At 39.7% G+C, this 16,393-nt stretch overlaps 1 protein-coding gene and 1 long non-coding RNA gene across 5 annotated transcripts in view; one reads left to right on the forward strand and one right to left on the reverse strand.

Annotated features, from left to right (window-relative positions):
- Window positions 1–16,393, forward strand: part of LOC109615482 (zinc finger protein 501-like) — a 1,152,720-nt gene that overhangs the window by 606,496 nt on the left and 529,831 nt on the right. The gene's annotated exons all lie outside the window — the stretch shown is intronic.
- LOC114840379 lies at window positions 1,974–12,269 on the reverse strand. Of its 3 annotated transcripts, none has more exons than XR_003782563.2 (4): window positions 9,549–12,269; window positions 9,124–9,240; window positions 7,864–7,905; window positions 1,974–4,346 (listed from the first exon to the last, which is right to left on the reverse strand). It is a non-coding gene; the product is annotated as an uncharacterized LOC114840379 (long non-coding RNA). The 3 variants fall into 3 exon arrangements; XR_003782562.2 differs by having other exon boundaries at window positions 2,047–3,181; window positions 4,190–4,346; window positions 9,124–10,560; XR_003782561.2 differs by having other exon boundaries at window positions 9,124–10,564.

A 16,393-nucleotide genomic window follows, 5' to 3' on the forward strand; every position in this document is an offset into this window, starting at 1 on the left:
CTACATCCAGGTATATTAACCATTAAAATGAATCCGCATTTCAACCATCTGATGTCCACAGATCAACCCCCCTTTTTCAGTTCATTATCATTCCTGGCTGCCAGCCTGCCAGCCAGCCCCACACACACACGTGAGTAAAATTGTGAGTAAAAAAGGAATGGAATAATTTACAAAACTCAAACTTCACAATAGAATATAGAAAAAGGGTAACACTTTACATTAAGTCTACATTCATTAGATGTAATAACATTTTAATTAACGCATTTATAACATAGTAGATACTATTAAATACTATGTAAATAACATGTAATTACTATGTAATACGGGTTTATCGGTATCAGTTATTACACAATTGGTGATGTAATTACAAACATGATTGTTCCACAAGTGTAATTACTAATGATTTATTTATCTGTAATTACAAGGTGTGTAGTTACATGTGTAACTAACATGAGCTGTAATTACACTTTTGTAATTTCAATGTGACACTGTTAACAATGCATTTTGAAGTTTAACCTTGTTACATGTAACTACATTAACCTTGTTACATGTAACTACATAAGTTCTTATCACCAATGTTAGTCTAGGACACAAGGCAAACCCTATCATTATCTTCAACTATCTCATTTGATTGTTGAGCAGTGTCTTTGCAGTTGATATTAATGTAACTATACCTACACAAAGTGTGAAATGTAAGACATTTAATTATCCCTTTCATCATAGCTGCACTGTAAGTCAAATGTTTCGAAAAATATTTGGTGTTCATGTATTAAGGAACAACACTTGGTTAATTTGTTTTTATTACGATCCCTTTGAAAGTACAGTACAATATAGAATAACAATATCATTAGAAATAACAATGCAATGTCACAGGCAAACACCAAATGTAGTATATTTCATTCTGAAAGTGTTAATATTTTTCTCCATGTCAGAGTAAGAAATATTAAGTGTACTACAAAATAATTTCTATGTTGTTACACAATGCAAAACTTAATCAAATGTCAGTTACATTGCAATTGCATTGTAATTACAATGGTATTACAAAGAAACAAGTGAATTAATGTAAAGTGAAACAAGACCGATTTAAACATCAAGTACTATGCAGTTACTATGTTACAGCAACCACAGGGAATACGTCGTGATCTGGGAGTGAAAAATGGGTTAGCTTAACTAATTGTAATTAAAAATTTATATCAATGCAGTTACACATTACAACACTCAATCCTATGTCAATTACTATGTATCTACATTGTAATTACAATGTTATTAAAAAGGAACGAGTGAATTAATGTAAAGTGAAACAAGATCCATTTACACATTAAGTGCGATTTAGTTACTATGTTACAGTGATCACAGGGAATACATTGTGATCTGGGAGTGAAAAATGGGTTAGCTTATGTAAATGTAATTACAAAGTAGTATCAATGCAGTTACACATAACACTCAATCCTATGTCAATTACTATGTACCTACATTGTAATTACAATGTTATAAAAAAGGAACGAGTGAATTAATGTAAAGTGAAACAAGATCCATTTACACATTAAGTGCGATTTAGTTACTATGTTACAGCGACCATAGGGAATAAATTGTGATCTGCAAGGGAATAAAGGGTTAGATCACATTAAATGTAATTCAAATGAAATCAATCTTGTTAGACATTACAACGCTCAATAAAATTTCAATTAGTATGCAATTATATTGGATTTACAATGTTCTTACAAAGGAATGAGGGAATTAATGTAGAGTGAAACAATATCCATTTACACATTAAGTGCTATGTAATTACTATGTTACAGAGACCACAGTGAATACTTTGCGATCTGCAAGGGAATAATGAGTTTGATTATGCTAAGTGTAATTACAAGGTAATATGAATATTGTTAACCATTTTACCGGTTAATAAAATGTCAATGACCATGTAGTACAAGTAGTATGTAGTTACTAAGACAAAAAAAACCTATGCAGTACTGCAAAGAAAAGTAGTTCCTGCAAAGAAAAGTATTTTTCAATATATATTTGGTACACATGGTCTAGCACTTCAATGTAGTAACATCTACAATTAATCATGTAGGACAAATGTACTATTCAAGAATACTCTGAAGTCAGGTGTAAACATGGTGCGTTGTTTTTATTTTGCACGAAAAACAATTACAAAAGAGGTTAAATATCAAACGTCTTAAACTACACTATAGACTTGTTTTCATTCTTAAACATGAGGCAGAAGAATATAATTACTACCATTCCATTTCCACAACATTATTATTTCTGCTAATCGCCCATCGCAACCTACGTTTCTAGAGACCACACAAACCCAAAATCTAAAGAGTATTAAAAGGAAAAATTACGTTAAAAAAAAGCTTACACTGTACACCATGTGTATATCTGTTGCCTTGAACAATGTGGCATTATATGTAGTAACAGCACTATAGTTACACAGGAACTACCACGTAATTACATGTAATTGTGGTACATTATCACACGTATGGGGGTTATTCCACAAGTGAGGCCTCTTCATTTACCTCTGAAGAACGTCTTTCATGGATTTTTACAATTATGTAAAGACCTATACCACTGAACCACAAATACATTTAATTACATAAAAAATATGAAACTAGTCTCTTAGGATATTTACAAACTAATATACAGAAAACAATGTACAGAAAAAATTTGAATCTATATTCAATTTATATTCCCAAAATTAAAAACATGTTTCAGGTGTGTAAAATCCAATGTATGTGGGCAAGATAGATTGTATACGAACTCAGATGGACAGCAAGACAACAAACAGCCAGAACAGAATGTATCTTAACATGTTTATCTGATTTAAAGCATGTCTCAGAGTGTGTGAGTGCAAGCATTTGCATACTTCGTGGTCACTTAAATGTATAAGTGATTGGGAGCAGTTCATTTTGTTTCTTCTTTTCTTTGATCACCTCAGCTGTTGCATTTTTGGTGATCCTTCTCACATATTGGTTCAGTGTATCATTACCACATTCAAAAGCTGGCTGTTTTTTGAAGAACTCTGGTGCCGCAATCATTATCTCTGCTAGTGGTGCACTCATGGCCACGGTGTTTCTGTCAACACCCACGGTTTGGAATGCAGCAGCCATACTTCCCTTCCTTTTGTATGCTGCCAGGACCATCTTGTATATTCTGAGGATATCTTCTGGGGTCTTTGCTGTTGACAAACACTGGTGTGGTCAGGATGTTATTCTGGGGTGGTCAGGTGTTTTGCATAAGAATAACGGGGTGATAGCAATGCTATGCTATCCCATGTACATATCAATGGGAGTAAGCAGTAGTTTTCAAAAAATCTGTTTGGAGCTTATTATCCCTGGGGCTTATTTACTGATTATCTAGCATGCTCCTAGTATGTAAAGACATTATTTTCAAGTATTTCAGTTTAGATGTATTTTTACATTTTCTTGCACTCTACAACAGAGAGACAAAGAAAGTGAATGCAGCAACCTCTACAGAGTTTGAAGATATATGATAAATTCAGTTTTACAAAACAGGAATGCAAAGGTGTACTGATATGGACATACAAGATGCTAACATCATGCTTATGGAGAAGTGGTTGGACGATATAACTGTGGACTCTAAACTTTCTCTGGAAGGATTTGGCACACAATTCAGACTTGGCAAATTGGCCTACCCATAAAAATCATAGAGGTGGAGTACGCGTAGATGTAAACAAAGCCTGGAGTAAAACAGCTGTTATCCGAGACGCACTGCACTGTAGATGTGGAATTATTAGCCCCAAAAAATTTACACTGAATAGGTCCATATGTTTTATGTATATATATACACAGCTCCTTTGTCTCCTTATCTTTTTTTTAATAAAGCCTCTGAGATTCATCCTCGTGGCAGCAGGTAGTACATTAGAATTAACCGTGAAAACTATTGATATTATGATCGTTTGGCCCCAAAAATTCCAAGGAACATATTGAGACCTACATCAATACACCACAGAATGTGTCATATTTTCAAATGCTGTATAAGTTGGCCCGTTCACATCGATTGCAGCCCTAAGATTACAAGACACATTTCTACATACTAGGATCACACTAGGTTTTCGGTACATAAGGTTAAAAAGTAGAAAACATATCCTTTAAGAAGCAACTTCACCACAACAAAATGCTTTAATACAGCGCTTTAACTTAAAAAATGCATAATCTAAATATACCTCTCCCTTTTTTAGTTTCCTTTTTCTCCTTCTTGTTTTTGTTCTTTCTTCTGCTTGTTTTTCTTTTCTATTTCGCTGTCTGTGGATGAAGAGCTATCAGAGCTCGAAGAATCAGAGCTGTCATCCCACTGATCCTCAAGCTTGGCAATGTTGTCACCTGAAATAGAAATTGAGAGTTAAATCATTAATAGAGGCAGCTACGGACTTTTGATCAAATAAAGCACTGGTAAAACCGCAGAAACAGTTAAAAAGTGTTATAATATCTTAAATATTGAAGGTTTAAACAACGCCCCTCCAAGAACTGCCACCTTAACGTGGTGGAGGGGTTTGAGTACCCGAGTGACCCTAGGAGCTATGTTGTCTGGGGCTATATGCCCCTGGTAGGGTCTCCCAAGGCAAACAGGTCTTAGGCGACGGGTCAGACTAAGAGCGGTTCAAAACCCCTTAATGAAGAATAAAATTTTGAGTACCGTGACGTCGCCCGGTATGGCGCAGCCGGGGCCCCACCCCGGAGCCAGGCCCGGGGTTGGGGCTCGAATGCGAGCGCCTGGTGGCCGGGCCTTCCCCCATGGGGCCCGGCCGGGCTCAGCCCGAACGGGTGACGTGGGGCCGCCCTCCCGTGGGCTCACCACCCACAGGAGGGACCATAAGGGGCCGGTGCAAAGAGGATCGGGCGGCAGTCGAAGGCAGGGGCCTAGACAACCCGATCTCTGGACACGGAAACTGGCTCTAGGGACGTGGAATGTCACCTCGCTGGCGGGGAAGGAGCCTGAGTTAGTGCGTGAGGTTGAGAGGTTCCGATTAGAGGTAGTCGGGATCACCTCTACGCACGGCTTGGGCTCTGGAACCACACTCCTTGAGAGAGGATGGACTCTTCACCACTCTGGAGTTGCCCATGGTGAGAGGCGGCGGGCTGGTGTGGGTTTGCTCATAGCTCCCCAGCTCTGCCGCCATGTGTTGGAGTTTACCCCGGTGAACGAGAGGGTCGTTTCCCTGCGCCTACGGGTCGGGGATAGGTCTCTCACTGTTGTTTGTGCCTACGGGCCGAACGGCAGTGCAGAGTACCCGACCTTCTTGGAGTCTCTGGGAGGGGTGCTGGAAAGTGCTCCGACTGGGGACTCTATTGTTCTACTGGGGGACTTCAACGCCCACGTGGGCAACGACAGTGACACCTGGAGGGGCGTGATTGGGAGGAACGGCCCCCCTGATCTGAACCCGAGTGGTGTTCAGTTATTGGACTTCTGTGCTAGTCACAGTTTGTCCATAACGAACACCATGTTCAAGCATAAGGGTGTCCATCAGTGCACGTGGCACCAGGACACCCTAGGCCGCAGGTCGATGATTGACTTTGTTGTCGTCTCATCTGACCTGCGGCCGTATGTCTTGGACACTCGGGTGAAGAGAGGGGCGGAGCTGTCAACTGATCACCACCTGGTGGTGAGTTGGATCCGATGGCGGGGGAGGAAGCTGGACAGACTCGGCAGGCCCAAGCGTACTGTAAGGGTCTGCTGGGAACGTCTGGCCGAGTCTCCTGTCAGAGAGATCTTTAACTCCCACCTCCGGCAGAGCTTCGACTGGATCCCGAGGGAGGTTGGAGATATTGAGTCCGAGTGGACCATGTTCTCCACCGCCATTGTCGAAGCGGCCGCTCGGAGCTGTGGCCGTAAGGTCTCCGGTGCCTGTCGAGGCGGCAATCCCCGAACCCGGTGGTGGACACCGGAAGTAAGGGATGCCGTCAAGCTGAAGAAGGAGTCCTATCAGGCCTGGTTGGCTTGTGGGACTCTTGAGGCAGCTGACGGGTACCGACAGGCCAAGCGGGCTGCAGCCCGGGTGGTTGTGGAGGCAAAAACTCGGGCCTGGGAGGAGTTCGGTGAGGCCATGGAGAAGGACTATCGGCTGGCCTCGAAGAGATTCTGGCAAACCATCCGGCGCCTCAGGAGAGGGAAACAGTGCCCTACCAACGCTGTTTACAGTAGAGGTGGGCAGCTGTTGACCTCAACTGAGGATGTCGTTGGGCGGTGGAAGGAGTACTTCGAGGATCTCCTCAATCCCGCTGTCACTTCTTCCATTGAGGAAGCAGAGGATGAGGGCTCAGAGGTGGACTCGTCCATCACCCGGGCTGAAGTCACTGAGGTGGTCAAGAAACTCCTCGGTGGCAAGGCACCGGGGGTGGATGAGATCCGCCCTGAGTACCTCAAGTCTCTGGATGTTGTGGGGCTGTCTTGGTTGACACGCCTGTGCAACATCGCGTGGCGGTCGGGGACAGTGCCTCTGGGATGGCAGACCGGGGTGGTGGTCCCTCTTTTTAAGAAGGGGGACCGGAGGGTGTGTTCCAACTATAGGGGGATCACACTTCTCAGCCTGCCCGGGAAAGTCTATGCCAGGGTTCTGGAGAGGAGAATACGGCCGATAGTAGAACCTCGGATTCAGGAGGAACAGTGTGGTTTTCGTCCGGGCCGTGGAACACTGGACCAGCTCTATACCCTCTACGGGGTGTTGGAGGGTTCATGGGAGTTTGCCCAACCAATCCACATGTGTTTTGTGGATTTGGAGAAGGCATTCGACTGTGTACCTCGCGGCATCTTGTGGAGGGTGCTTGGGGAATATGGGGTCCTGGGTCCTTTGCTAAGGGCTGTCAGGTCCCTATACAACCGAAGCAGGAGCTTGGTCCGCATTGCCGGCAGTAAGTCAGACTTGTTCCCAGTGCATGTTGGACTCCGGCAGGGCTGCCCTTTGTCACCGGTTCTGTTTGTAATTTTTATGGACAGAATTTCTAGGCGCAGCCAGGGGCCGGAGGGTGTCAGGTTTGGGGACCACACGATTTCGTCTCTGCTCTTTGCAGATGATGTTGTCGTGTTGGCCCCTTCTAACCAGGACCTTCAGCATGCACTGGGACGGTTTGCAGCCGAGTGTGAAGCGGTGGGGATGAAAATCAGTACCTCCAAATCCGAGGCCATGGTCCTCAGTCGGAAAAGGGTGGCTTGCCCACTTCAGGTTGGTGGAGAGTGCCTGCCTCAAGTGGAGGAGTTTAAGTATCTAGGGGTCTTGTTCACGAGTGAGGGAAGGATGGAACGGGAGATTGACAGACGGATCGGTGCAGCTTCTGCAGTAATGCAGTCGATGTATCGGTCTGTCGTGGTGAAGAAAGAGCTGAGCCGCAAGGCGAAGCTCTCGATTTACCAGTCAATCTACGTTCCTACTCTCACCTATGGTCATGAGCTTTGGGTCATGACCGAAAGGACAAGATCCCGGATACAGGCGGCCGAAATGAGTTTTCTCCGCAGGGTGGCTGGGCGATCCCTTAGAGATAGGGTGAGAAGCTCGGTCACCCGGGAGGAGCTCAGAGTAGAGCCACTGCTCCTCCACATCGAGAGGGGTCAGCTGAGGTGGCTTGGGCATCTTTTTCGGATGCCTCCGGAACGCCTTCCTGGGAAGGTGTTCCGGTCCCGTCCCACCGGGAGGAGACCCCGGGGAAGACCTAGGACACGCTGGAGGGACTATGTCTCCCGGCTGGCCTGGGAACGCCTCGGTGTCCCCCCGGAAGAGCTAGAGGAAGTGTCTGGGGAGAGGGAAGTCTGGGCATCCCTGCTTAGACTGCTGCCCCCGCGACCCGGCCCCGGATAAGCGGAAGAAGATGGATGGATGGATGGTTTAAACAACGTAGAAAAACTTACCCACAGATGAGCTAGAACTTGGTCCTGAAGAAGTTCTTTGTCCTAAAATAAAAGGAAATCAGTGAAGAGATGATAGGTTACAATGGGTTCAACAATAAAAAACAACAACTGAAAATTTACTTTTGGGAGTTAACATTAGAAGCGCCTAGCAGGGGTCATTTTGTCCACAGCAAATAAAGAGAAAGTTCTGACATGAACTGACATCAGTACTCTGTACAATTCCAGGACCCTCCTTCCATTAATTATCCTATATAAATCGGTTTTTATTACTCAGTATTTTTTATTTAAATCTTGTGATTGTATGTTTTTCATTGTAAGAAAAGGCTTCCGTCTTGACACCCTATCCCATATCCCATTCATATGAAGAATACGGGAGATTGTTGTCATATGTAGCACACAGTCAGTACTTGCCAGAAATTCCTGCAGTTCCTTTAATGTTGTTGTAGGCCTTTTGGAAGCCCCCCTGACCAGTTTTCTCATATTTTCATAAATTTTGGAGGGACGTCCAGTTCTTGGTAATGTCTCTGTTGTGCCATATTTCCTACACTTGATGATGACTGTCTTCACTGTGTTCGATGGTATATGTAATGCTTTGGACATTATTTTGTACTCTTCTCCTGACTGATATCTTTCAACAAAGAGATCCCTCTGATGCTTTGGAAGCTCTCTGTTGACCATGGCTTTTGCTCTTAGATGCAACTAAGAAAATGTCAGGAAAATCCTACTAGAACAGCTGAACTTTATTTGTGATTAATCAGTCACTTTAAATGAGGGCAGGTGTGTAATGACTTCTATTTAACATAAGTTTGAATGTGATTGGTTAATTCTGAACACAGCCACATCCCCAGTTATACGAGGATGTGCACACTTATGCAACCGGGTCTAGGTTTTTCTTTTTCATTTTTCCTACTCAAGGATTTCAGTTTGTTTTTCAATTTAATTATTCACATTATAAGTGGAAAAAGTTCTGACATGATTACTCTTTATCTCGTTCTTTTACATCACAAAAACCTGGCATTTTAACAGGGGTTTGTAGACTTTTTATATCCACTGTAAATTGAGGCCAAACCTTCATTCAGCCATGTTGTTTCCTGCCTTTGAAGGCTGTGATTCGCCAAAGTGGAGCCAGTTAAGAAAAACTGAGCTTATGTAAATGTGACCTCAAAAACCATTAGTGTACCCTCAAGTTGCGAACCAGTTCGGTTATCAACCCTACTATTCGCATATATGAATTTGGGCTTGCATGAAGATGTTACTAACCAGTCAGCTGGGTAATAGTTGTTCGGAGGAAGTCCCTCTCTTCCTCCAATGCCTTTATTTTCATTTTGAGCATCTTCATTTTCATGTTTTCATTGTTGGTGTAACTTGATGCAGCATCTAAAATTCAAAGATTGATACAAGATCAACAATGAAATTAGATTCGTCATACAGCTCCCCTACCACAAATAATCCATACGAAATAAACCTATTGGTGTTAAAGGTTGGTGTTTCCCCTAAATAAATTGTTGGGCTGGGTGGTAGCTACAGGTGGTGTCACATGGTGGTGCTGTTTCCATTAACTTCTCACAGACAGGCTGGAGTACATAGTCTTATTCTTATAAAGCCTACAAAGTCTGAAGCCTTTATGGCCTCAGATATTTCATATTCTATGGATTATACAGAATGATTGAAGTAATACTTGCCACCTGAATCAAAGGATTCAGTGTCTACATCCTCCATCACAGTAACCACAGGTGGTTCCTGGCCCTCTCGTTGCTGGACTTCAACATCCACCACTTCAGTCAACTCATCCGGCACATTTTTTTATGCCATGCCATCATCCCCCACTGTGCTAACAAGCACTTTTTTAGAACGCGTAGTACGTGGCATTCTATAGACAAACAAAAACATGACTTTAGCTCACACATGCTTTATACGTACATACAAACAAGCCACACAAAATGTGTGTGCATATTTGCACTGAAACACATTTTGCAATGTAAGTAATTATGTAACTGCACTTTAAAAAGGCCCCTTAAAATGAGGTGTAACCAAAATGTTAGCTAAAACAACTTTGCAAATAGATTTGCCTAGATAGTTAAATTGGTCAATTTAACAGCTGAGACTACTAAGTTAGCTAATGTTAACTAAATACCTAAGCAAAGTTACTGCACTGACATATAACATTGTATTGGGCCATCTTAACCTTGACAATCGATGTGCTTCTACAGAAACATAGCTAAGATCAAGGTGTATTTAGCTAGGTGGATAGACTAAACGTGGCAACTTTGTTAAACATGACTAATAAAATTTTGGCCAGAAGTTGAACAAAAACGTTAGCTAGCTAGCTAGCCGGGTAGCTAGCTCCAGCTAAGCTGGCAAGCCCGACATAGTTAGCTCGCTTTTCTTACTAGCTAGCTAGATAGATAGCTTTGTAGAACAGCAGACAGTTGTCATTTCCATCGCTAAATGAATTTAAGTTAACTCAAAGGGAGATGTCGGGACAAAGTGAGGAAATCTATCTTTACTATGTAGCTAGCTAGCTTGGCTACTTTAGCTAGCCAGTATGTTAGCTAGTAGCTAGCTAAGTAATTTCGACAGGTAGGGAGAGACATTCACAAACATCGGTGCATTTGAAGAAACACTAAATGACTGGATAAAAAATATTATACAATGACAAGATTAAAATATTCATACTTATAATTATACTTACTTATAGCTATTTACCTGAATTCACTCACTGAAGAATACCTGCTTCTGACGTAGGTGTAGCAATTTACTTTGATTTCTTTACGACATTTTTTACAATTTTCAACTTGTAACTGCAAAATACACGATAAGATTTTAAACCTCCCGCTTAAATCCAAATGCCATTGAATTCGTCATGCCCCATGCACTGCTTCATGTATTGTCAGCAAAACACGCCAGAAGAAATAAAAAAAAGATTATAAAATACCTCCAGAAGAAAGGACTGCTGAAAAAGTCTATGCGATGTCCTATCTGTCACCACAAGCAGAAAATGGTCAAGCATAGATGCAGAGATGGATATATATGGTAAGTTATTTTAATGTAGCTCATAAAAACAAAACGTAGTCAAGCCTCATGTTGCAATTTGCACTGATAAGCTTAGTGCAATTGGTGAAAGAAAAAATATTACTTGAAATGTAGCTACATTTATTTAGGTTGCAGTTTTTGGTGCATGCACAATGCCCTAACATAGATCAAAAGGTTGTTTTTGTGGATAGCTAGCATTACAATAGCCTACTGTCATGTTGGTCAATGTTGTGCAGTGTGCAGATATCTCATTTTATGCCAACATTTTAAATACATCAGCCAACTATGTAGGAAAGATATTTGTCAGTGTTGGGGCAGTGTTCAAGAACCTTTGGTCTCACAGCGTGTAGGCATGCAGGACCTGTGTGCGCCAGACATCCAAGACTGGCCCTGGATGAATAACATGTTTTATTATAGTTTGTATACTGTATACAACTCGCACACTGCTTACAATGAATGTAAATATTTTATTACATTATTATTACAGAATGTCTTTCTTACTTTTCTTTTATACAAACTAAATGTCATTCTTTCAACAAATATTTTTGGGTCAGTGGAGGGGCCCCAAAAGGGGCTATGTTTGGGACCTCAAAACTGGAGATGGTATTGCATGTGAACTTTGTATTGACTTAAGCCTATTGACTGTCCCAGTTGTATGTGGGAGATCATTTAGTGGGGTGCTTTTCAGCCCGGTAGTTTGGTGAACGCTGAATAAGAATCAGATCTATTTGAAGTATTGTTTGGTTTTCCTTACAGGATTTGTCGAAGAAAGAGAAAGCACAATCAGTCTTCCACCTGCTCTATCCGGAAGGACTCAATATTTAGCCATTCTCGGGTTACCCTTACAGATTGGTTAACATTCATTTATCGGTAGGTCAATAACTTAAATTAATTATTCAATAATAATCAACTGAGGCTTAGACAAAGATAAATCACATTATAAAAACATGAGGTACATTCCAAGTAATATGACATTTGCAAATTCTTTTATAAAAAATGTCAGATTTGCACAGGGCCTACAATTGAGGCAAGTTGACATGATGGAGGATGGTATCGCCAAGAGCTCAAGGACGCTAACCAGAATGACAAAAATCCTGAGGAAGGTGAGAAAAGCAATGTCACTTTCATAGTTCCAATTGCCTATTCACAAAACACAATTATGAATCACTAACCAAATGTATGCTTTAGTAGCAGACCAACTTACAGTGTGTGGTAAAAATTTCTGATAGGGGTACCTCCTTTAACAATGATTCATTTGTTTGTTAAAACTGAAAAGTTTAGTAGCTAGTTAAAATAATTGTGATGCAGATAAATAGTGTTAACAGATTCAGTAACTATTAAATTGTGAACATATATTTTTACTCATGTGAATATCTACATACGTATATATTGGTAACTGGTAATAAGTTAATCTTGAATTAAGACACATACTGAATGTTTGTTCAATTCAGTAATACATTAACTAAGGTTCATGATGGTACCCATATTGTACATAACATGTTTATTTCCAAATGATTGAGGGAGCAGTGTCAGTTTAGGGCGATTTAGAATAATGAATTAGATTTTATTTCTAGATTGTATTTTATTTCATGCTCCCCTGAATCGTTTTCCAATATCAATAAAAAATGTCTTACCTCTTCTCAAGGTTTGCAACAAAGCCTTGAGGAGATTCAAAAGGAGAAAGGGTTTTAAAATTGGATCCAGATCTCTTTGGAGATTTGTTGTGATTGACGAATCCAAGTTCTCGCACAAGAGAAAGGTATAGAATTATAACTTTGACATGGCAACCCAGTGTCTGGGCTTTTGAACTAATAGAAAGTGATAACATACCTGTAATTGAAATATGTCTATACGTGTTCCACAGTACTCGCCTGGACATACACTGTAATACTGGAGATTTTTTTAAGTCAACTAAATTAACTGTTAGCTTAAATGACAAACCACTGTCTGATTTTAAACATGTATCTTGATTGGATCTTTCATACATAAAAAATATTGCACATTGTGAGGCTCAAATAACATTGTCTTGCATGTCCTTTTATTTTAGTACAATCGTGGAAGGATGGGTCCAACGTGGAGAAGAGAGGGATGGGTGTTTGGGATGCTGGAGGTCAAACACAACAGACGACGCCCAATCCTTAAAATGGTGAAGGACCGTTCTCAGGAAACCTTGATCCCTATCATCAGAAGACATGTGCGAAGAGGTTCCACCATTTTGAGTGACTGTTGGAGAGCATATGTCAGGTCTCTGAATAGGCTGGGCTACAATCACCAAACAGTAAATCACACCAACAACTTTGTGGATCCTCAAAGTGGATGCCACACACAAATAAAGGGGCAGGTCTGGAGACTAAGGGGTAATCGGAGCAAAAAGTTTTTAAGAAAACATCTACATTTCATTGAGTGGATGTACTGGTTGGGTAAGGAAAATAAGAATGGAGTACTCTGTCAACTCCTAAAAGACATCCAATCAATGTATCCGCTCTGAGAAATCTGAAAATCTCAGTTATATGCATCTTTAAAACCCATCTGTGATTAAATAAGAAAATAGTTATTCTTTATATATTCATAATTTTAATATGGCTATAGACTGTTTGTTGTATTGTTGAGTGTGATTAAAAGTTGACTAGGGTTCGCGTTGGTATTTTCCTTAGGAGCAAAAAAAGGACATGTTTGGTACATTTTGGAGGGGCCACATGTTTGGAGGGGCCACTGCAAGTGAATGTCCTTATATATATATATATATATATATATATATATATATATATATAATATATACTGGTCAATTAGGAGTGGAGCTAACATAAATTGTGCAATGCTGTTGTAAGTCTACTTTTGTTTTTAGTAGAGATTTTGATATATACAATTTTAAATTGAATAACACTATTGTTTAGTACACTTTTAAAACACTTAAAGATGCAATAAAACAACTAAAAACTAATTTACATTTCCACTGATCTGAACTACAAGCACTGTTTGTCTTCTAAAGTTTTAGTTACAATAACATAGACTAATTACAATTATATAAAATCAGATTGTAATTATTTAAGTTTGTGGTTTTGCAATATGAACAAAGAATAAAAAAAAATCTGGATTATATTGATTTCCTTTTATTCAATTTACATTAAATCACTTATTCCTTTGTAATAACATTGTAATTCCAATGTAAATACATACTAATTGACATTTTATTGAGCGTAATGTCTAACAAGATTGATTTCATTTGAATTACATTTAATGTGATCTAACCCTTTATTCCCTTGCAGATCACAATTTATTCCCTATGGTCGCTGTAACATAGTAACTAAATCGCACTTAATGTGTAAATGGATCTTGTTTCACTTTACATTAATTCACTCGTTCCTTTTTTATAACATTGTAATTACAATGTAGGTACATAGTAATTGACATAGGATTGAGTGTTATGTGTAACTGCATTGATACTACTTTGTAATTACATTTACATAAGCTAACCCATTTTTCACTCCCAGATCACAATGTATTCCCTGTGATCACTGTAACATAGTAACTAAATCGCACTTAATGTGTAAATGGATCTTGTTTCACTTTACATTAATTCACTCGTTCCTTTTTAATAACATTGTAATTACAATGTAGATACATAGTAATTGACATAGGATTGAGTGTTGTAATGTGTAACTGCATTGATATTAATTTTTAATTACAATTAGTTAAGCTAACCCATTTTTCACTCCCAGATCACGACGTATTCCCTGTGGTTGCTGTAACATAGTAACTGCATAGTACTTGATGTTTAAATCGGTCTTGTTTCACTTTACATTAATTCACTTGTTTCTTTGTAATACCATTGTAATTACAATGCAATTGCATAGTAACTGACATTTGATTAAGTTTTGCATTGTGTAACAACATAGAAATTATTTTGTAGTACACTTAATATTTCTTACTCTGACATGGAGAAAAATATTAACACTTTCAGAATGAAATATACTACATTTGGTGTTTGCCTGTGACATTGCATTGTTATTTCTAATGATATTGTTATTCTATATTGTACTGTACTTTCAAAGGGATCGTAATAAAAACAAATTAACCAAGTGTTGTTCCTTAATACATGAACACCAAATATTTTTCGAAACATTTGACTTACAGTGCAGCTATGATGAAAGGGATAATTAAATGTCTTACATTTCACACTTTGTGTAGGTACATTATAGTTACATTAATATCAACTGCAAAGACACTGCTCAACAATCAAATGAGATAGTTGAAGATAATGATGGGGTTTGCCTTGTGTCCGAGACTAACATTGGTGATAAGAACTTATGTAGTTACATGTAACAAGGTTAATGTAGTTACATGTAACAATGTTAAACTTCAAAATGTATTGTTAACAGGGTCACATTGAAATTACAAAAGTGTAATTACAGCTCATGTTAGTTACACATGTAACTACACACCTTGTAATTACAGATAAATAAATCATTAGTAATTACACTTGTGGAACAATCATGTTTGTAATTACATCACTTTGTTCCAATTGTGTAATAACTGATACCGATAAACACGTATTACATAGTAATTACATGTTATTTACATAGTATTTAATAGTATCTACTATGTTATAAATGCGTTAATTAAAATGTTATTACATCTAATGAATGTAGACTTAATGTAAAGTGTTACCAGAAAAAATATTGAATGTTGAAAGTGAGACATTTTGTAATGTCATGCCAAATATTTTGGTTCATTTTGGATTTCATGAGAGCACATTCCAAAACAGTTGGGACAGGTAGCAATAAGAGGCCGGAAAAGTTAAATGTACAGATAAGGAACAGCTGGAGGACCAATTTGCAACTTATGTCAATTGGCAACATGATTGGGTATAAAAAGAGCCTCTCAGAGTGGCAGTGTCTCTCAGAAGTCAAGATGGGCAGAGGACCACCAATTCCCCCAATACTGCGGCGAAAAATAGTGGAGCAATATCAGAAAAGAGTTTCTCAGAGAAAAATTGCAAAGAGTTTGAAGTTATCATCATCATCTACAGTGCATAATATCATCCAAAGATTCAGAGAATCTGGAACAATCTCTGTGCGTAAGGGTCAAGGCCGGAAAACCATACTGGATGCCCGTGATCTTCGGGCCCTCAGACGGCACTGCATCACATACAGGAATGATACTATAATGGAAATCACAACATGGGCTCAGGAAAACTTCCAGAAAATATTGTTGGTGAACACAATCCACCTTGCCATTCACTGTTGCCGGCTAAAACTCTATAGGTCAAAAAAGAAGCCGTTTCTAAACAGGATCCAGAAGTGCAGGCGTTTTCTCTGGGCCAAGGATCATTTAAAATGGACTGTGGCAAAGTGGAAAAGTGTTCTGTGGTCAGACAAATCAAAACTTGAAGTTCATTTTGGAAAACTGGGACGCCATGTCATCCAGACTAAAGAGGACAAGGACAACCCAAGTTGTTATCAGCGCTCAGTTCAGAAGCCTGCATCTCTGATGGTAT

Source organism: Esox lucius, chromosome 11, assembly GCF_011004845.1.
Source record: "Esox lucius isolate fEsoLuc1 chromosome 11, fEsoLuc1.pri, whole genome shotgun sequence".
Classification (NCBI taxonomy): Eukaryota; Metazoa; Chordata; class Actinopteri; order Esociformes; family Esocidae; genus Esox; species Esox lucius.